The 6,906-nt window shown below is 34.4% G+C and overlaps 2 pseudogenes; one reads left to right on the plus strand and one right to left on the minus strand.

The window, feature by feature from the left end:
- Positions 1–5,705: 5,705 nt before the first annotated feature.
- On the minus strand, positions 5,706–5,886 carry LOC150107956 (U2 spliceosomal RNA; annotated as a pseudogene).
- LOC150107957 (U2 spliceosomal RNA) lies at positions 5,866–6,018 on the plus strand (annotated as a pseudogene).
- The last annotated feature ends 888 nt before the right edge of the window (positions 6,019–6,906 follow it).

Consider the following 6,906-nt stretch of genomic DNA (forward strand, 5'->3'; position numbering starts at 1 on the left):
GTATGCTGTCAACAATGTTTATGCAAATGACTTCGTTGATACGTTATCTGTCTGTACTGAACATATATTTTTTCACTTGTAATCCTCCCACGAAATGTTTCAAACCTATAGTACATTAGTACAGTGGGGAAGAGATCAAATGACTCTTATTATCATTTTTTTACATCTAGTAATTCGGAAATCCTAGAGATTAAACGTGGGACTTTTTCAAGCTAATTCAGGCCTCTGGTCTAAACGGGAATATGAAATTCATCTACTGCTAAATATACATTCATTAAACGGTATTCGGACCCAAAGTCTTGAGCGGGTACGTGAACTACTCGATCAGTCAAGCCTGCAAGGTCTTTTTCTTCTAGACTCTCATCACCAGACACTTAGTGGAAAGAGCCTGATTTCTCCCGCCTCCAAACACACGCACCATAAAAAAAACGAAATTAATTTATTAGACGTACCCGATCCACGTTTCGAACGGCAGCCGTGAATCATAGACTACTTTCATTCTGTCCGTTAACAGTAACGTAAAATAAAATAAAATAAAATAAAAAACTGTACTCAAACCCTATATCCACAAATCGATAGTTTCGGCAACAAGTATAACAACGTTGATTCTTTTTTTTCTTTTTTGAACGTCACGGAAATAAATTCCAAAATTAAGGGAATTATTACATTTATACAGCAAATTTCGTAATAAAAAGTATATTAAAAACGAACATGGTATAGTCCGACTACAGAAGGGAGAGCATGTTGAAGGGAAAAAAGAAATAAAGTGATGAACGAATTGATCAACAACACGCGAAATCACGTGCTTTATAGGTGAAATTTTCCAACTGTTATACAAGCAAAATAGTTACCACTTTAAAAACTACAACGATCATAAAAGAGAAATTAATTTACCGACGTGTAATAATAAACAACTCATCCCACAATACGGATTGATTACCCTATAATCGGAATGGATTCTCCTTCTGTTGACATGTTACCTTTGCCTTTGTGACCGACATCTCGTTGCTTATGAATGACCTAAATACACGGCTACAATCCAAAGATCAATTGGTGCGCACTCTGTTTGATCACATAAAAGCTTTTGTGGCCAAGCTCAAACTTTGGTAGGCACAACTTGCAAAAAAAGACTTCACTCATTTTCAGCTTCTCGCTGAGTCCAATTGTTCATCTCTTGATGAATACGCTACAAAAGCCGTGTTGCGAAGCGAGTTCGAAGACAGATTTAGTGATTTTCGTAACCAACAGTCTTCTTTAGATTTATTTTCAATGCCTGTCAATGCTGCCGAAATACCAGGCTCAGTACAAATGGAGCAGCTTGAACTCCAAAACAACTCTTCTTTGAAAGAAAATTATTCAATATGCCCTTGCTTACATTTTACAAAGACTACATTTCTGAGGACGCATCCCTTAATCTTCGCCGGCATGCTTTGAAGATGTGCACTTTGTTAGGAAGCACATGTTTATGTGAGCAGTTTTTCTCCAGAATGAAGCATGTGAAGTCCAAGACAAGAACTCAGATTACAGACCAACATCTCGAGTACATTCTGCGCATAGCGACTTCCAACATTGATGCCAACATCGACAAGCTGGTCAAGGAAAACCATTGCAAAGTTTCCCATTGACATTGTAAAAAATTAATGTTTTTTTCATTAAATTATCTCTCAGGGGACCCTGTAACCCGTAGAGAGCGCGTCCCCTGGGTGGCGGATAGGGGAGCCCACCGTGTGTGTGTGTGTGTGTGTGTGTGTGTATATATATATATATATATATATATATATATATATGGTGGGGTGGTCCGAATATACTGAATAAGGACTCGTGAACCAACAGGGCCATAAGGGACAATCATCTTGATTGTAAGGGAAGTGACACTCCCATGATCCCCTAGAATCTATCTTCTTCTTCCTCTACTTTGAGGAAGATCCATTCACTTTAATCTTTCCTATAAGGTCTTATCAGCCAACTCTTCGTATTGTATGATCCTTATGCTATTAGAGTACTCGAGGGCCATGGGATCTTTCCATTTTCTGGCCTATATCTATGTCTCCTCTCTAAACCTCTACTATAATTCTACTCTCATCTACTCTCCCCCCTCCCTTCAGTATACCCTATTCCTCCTATGAGTTTAAATTTGGAAGAAGGCCAGTTCAGAAGCCTTAAAGTAGCAGTCCTGCCACTGGACTATCCATCGCCAGGCTAGCCGCCTAACATGGAAAACATTAATGTACTTTTAAGCCAACAGAGAAAGATAATCGAAATGAAGCTAGGAAAACGACTCTGGATTGGATAAGGTAAAACGAAAATGGAAAAGACAAAACATACGAGTAATACATATAGCAAACTGGAACGTAAGAGGAATAGCATATAAAGAAATGAATTAGACCAAATATTAAATAAAAGAAATTTTCAAATAGCAGTAATCAGTGAAACAAAAAAGAAATTAAAAGGAACCATGAGAACTGAAAATTTTAATGTAATATACAGTGGAGTTGACAGAGACCAAAGAGTAAAAGCAGGGGTTATGATTTGGATTCATAATTCCCTATCAAAACAGTCAAAATATTATAAATTATGGAATGAACGAATAATAGAAACTAGAATAAAAATAGATAGAGGTTAATTAACAATAATTGGTTTATATGCCCCAGAAGAAGGAAGAGAACAGGATAATATTGATTTTTATAATCAGTTGGAAAATATATATAACAAAATAAATAAAAATGATTACGAATTTTAGCAGGAGACTTAAATGCAAGAATTCGAAAATTAATAATAATATAGGAATATGGAGAACATATTCTAAACAGGAATGGTAAAAAATTGATCGACTTTGTAGTTTATAATAATCTTAAAATAATGAATTCCTTCTATAAACATAAGGACGTACATAAATATACTTGGGCAGCAAGAGGATGGAAATCAATATTAGATCATTTTATATTAAATGAAAAGACATCAACATTTTCACTAGATGTTAGAGTTCACAGAGGATATGAAATAAGCAGCGACCACTTCCTCGTTAAAATAAAATTAAGATTACCACCTAATTGGCTACAAATAACAAGAACAGAAAGAAATTTTAAATCAATCGGTTATTTATAAAACTAGATTATTAAATGACACAAATATGCAACGGCTATGTGAACAAAGAGTTAACCAGTATCTAGATAAAATAAAACGAAATGAAGAAATAGAATGGCTTAATATAAAAACGATACTAAATGCAGCAGCAAATGAAAGCTTAGGAATTCAATAAAAAGAAAAAACTGAAGATCTGGGATGATACAATCAAAGAAATAATCAAAAAGAAAAAAGAAGCCTATCACAAATGGTTAAGCAGTAAAAAATTAGAAGATGAAATAGAATATAAAAGAATAAGAGCCATAGCTAAAAGAGAAGTCAGAAAAAAACAGAATCACGGAATAAATTTGTTTCTAATTTAGAACATGATTTATATAAAATAAGACCCAATGTATATAAGATTTGGAAACATTTAAGTACATATACTAAACACAGAATTGAAATTAGAAGAATTTCTAAATTTCTATAGGAATTGTGGACAGATAAATATTTTAAAAAAGATAATTGGTAAACATTTAATGAAAATGAAATAACTAAAGAAGAATTAGAAATCACCGTGAAAGAAACAAGAAACGGAAAATTACCTGATAGAAGAAGAACTGACTGAAGAAGATAAGTAAGATTTAGAATTATAGAAATATGCAGTTGTAAGGTTCAAAGAAATACTCTTATTATTTTTAAATAAAATTTACTCAACTGGTATCCCCCCAATAGAATTGTAAAAAGCAATTGTGATTCATATTTTTAAAAAAGGTAACAGAGATAACCCTAATAAGATAAAACTTTATTCTAGAGGTACAAAATGGATTTAGAAAAGGACGATCATGTATAGACCCAGCTTTTTGCCTAAAATTAATAATAGAGAAAAGAAGATAATATAATTTAGAAACACATATTGCATTTATTGACTTTGAAAAAGCATTTGATTAAAAGAAATATATTATTTAACATATTAAAGAAAGACAAATACCAAATAATATCCTAAAAGCTGTCACAAGTATATATGAAAATAATCAAATACAAATAAGATTAAATCACGAGCTATCATATAAAAGAGAGATAAACCAATGTGTCCGACAGGAATGTCCCCTCTCAGCAACTCTTTTTAATATCTACTTAAATGAAATAATAATAAAATGGAGTAAAATTTACATCAAGGAATTAAACTTTCACCTACAGTTAACTTAAACACTCTCCACTTTTTGCAGACGAACAAATAATAATTACAAATTCTGAAGATAACTTACAGAAAGCAATTTTAAATCTAAATGAGACATCCAAAGATTATGGTATGATAATATCAACGGAAAAATCAAAAACTACGGCCTTTAAACGACAAGATCCAACAAGAACTAAAATAGTAATAGATAACAAGATCTTAGAACAGGTGAATTCATTTAACTACCTAGGATGTATGATCACATATGAAAATGAAAAAGATATAAACGTAAAAATTGCGAAATATTTAAAAATAACAGGTGTAATTAATTCTATATTTAAACCAAACCTAGTTCAAAAACAAACCAGACTAAAAGTATACGATACATTATCCATATCAGTCCTATTGTATGGAAGTGAAATTTGGACAATAAAACAAAAAGACAAACAAAGATTAACAATAGCAGAAATGAAGTTTATGAGAAAAACTGCAAAGTATACCCTATTTGATCACAAAAGAAACGAAGATATTATGAAAGAATTAAACCAAGAACCAGTAATAGAAAGAATTAAAAATATAAACATAAATGGATGGAATACGTTCAACGAATGAAAACAGATTACCAAAACAAGCCTTAAAGTACAAGCCATTAGGAAAAAGAAAACCAGGACGTCCTCTTAAACGATTCAACGATGACTTCTAAGGCCGGAACAGGCCATGCTAGGCCTAAATCCTTAATGATGATGATGATGATGAAATTATCTTTTTTTCAAGTATTGATTGTATTTACTTATCATGAACCCGACTCCTACCTACGCTCTTAAAGCTGAATTTGTTTATTTTTATAGGATTTTATGTAAAGTATCAAATGCACAGCGTTCCTTGTGAATCCGGAAAGCACCTTACAATTCTAAATACCGCAGTTTAGCTTAGTGGCCCGCGGACTTCATTGAAATGTTTAATGCTGCCGCACTGTCTGAAAGGTTAAGACCCCTGCTCTACGGGGATATCGCACAATAAAACTGTTTATAAGCTCTTCTAAATTTAAATTATCCACCTCTGTCGATATAGTTGCTAGACCAACCAATCTTTCTTGGGTCATTGCTGTTCGCAAATAATTTTTGTTCAGTTTAAGCTTGGAAAAACTTCTTTCCGCACTTGCTACGCTAACAGGAATTCTTAGCGTAGCGACGAGGCCTACCGCAATATGGCTGAATGAGCGCCCTTATTAAGCCGTGCCTCTTTGCTACACCCTGTCGATGGTGCTGTATATATATATAATGATAAGTCTTTTTATGTGACGTTTTTTGAAATTTTGAAACTCAGGGGCAACCCTGAGTATTGAGTCTTCAAAATTCGAGTCATCAGAATTCAAGGAGAACCGGTCTACCAGTCCGGAACTCGGGGGATTGGGCGCCGGGGGGGGGTAGCCCTCCTGATATATATTAAAGCATTTCTCCCCAAGAAGTGAAGTGACCCAAGAGGTAGTATAACAATAGGGCAACTCGGTGCAAATGTAGATCAAGTTCGAAAGACTTCTTCGCCTTCCAAAAATCAGTCGAATACTCGGCCGCTAGGGCCCGTATCAGATAATAAACTAATAAGAACAGATGTTACACTTTTTAGCTTCTCAGCCCAGCCTTTTGGCTAATATCAAAATGTAGTATCTGTTCTGATAACTGCCGGAAGATATTAAACTGATTTTTGAAAGATGACGATGTAATTGGGGCTTTCTCCACCTTTACTGTGAGTTGCCCTGTATTGTACTACCCCATTCCCATTGGGATATTGATTATACTGATTATGAAGACAGATTGAGAATTTGTAGACTGCACACATTAGCAAACAGGAGAAAGAGGAGAGATATGATTGAGAGTTACAAACTTCTGAAAGGGTCATACATGATTTCAGCTGATGGAATTTTTCAATTTATGGAGGATGGGGAAAGGACGAGAGGGCATCTTTGGAAGCTGAGAATGAAGGCCGCTAAGAAAGGGGTGAGGACTAGATTTTTCTCTAAGAGGGTGGTGTGGGATTGGAATGGATTGCCATTAGATGTTGTGAGTACAAGCAGTGTGAACGAATTCAAGAATAATATGATAGTTGGTGTATGTAGTATGTGGCCCCCCTCGACGAGTCTCTGACTCCCTGGAGGTCTCTGTTAATAACAATAATAATAATAATAATAATAATAATAATAATAATAATAATAATAATAATGTGTCTCGGTCTTTTGGATAAGATCGAAGTGTAATTGTGTGTGTGTGTGTGTGTGTGTGTGTGTGTGTGTGTGTGTGTGTGTGTGTGTGTGTGTGTGTGTGTGTGTGTGTGTGTGTGTGTGTGTGTGTGTGTGTGTGTGTGTGTGTGTGTGTGTGTGTGTGTGTGTGTGTGTGTGAATTTTATTTTTTATTGTGGGTCGGCATCAGAATTTGAAAAACACTGGACTAAAGGAATAAAGGCGGTTAAAGCATGGAACACACTTGCTTCAATAACCATGGGCGCTTCGGCTTTAATTCAACCTATTGTATTTTGCAGTATATTTCATCCCTGGATAAACTTTAATGGAAATTCTAAATTCGAAGAAGTCTGGTTTTTTGTAATGAATTTGAATATGGAATTTCATTAAAATCCTTCCACCCAAAGCTAATAATAATAATAACGCA

Source organism: Typopeltis vanoorti, chromosome 3 (assembly GCF_054136105.1).
Source record: "Typopeltis vanoorti isolate ZY-2024b chromosome 3, IOZ_Tvanoo_1.0, whole genome shotgun sequence".
Taxonomy (NCBI): Eukaryota; Metazoa; Arthropoda; class Arachnida; order Uropygi; family Thelyphonidae; genus Typopeltis; species Typopeltis vanoorti.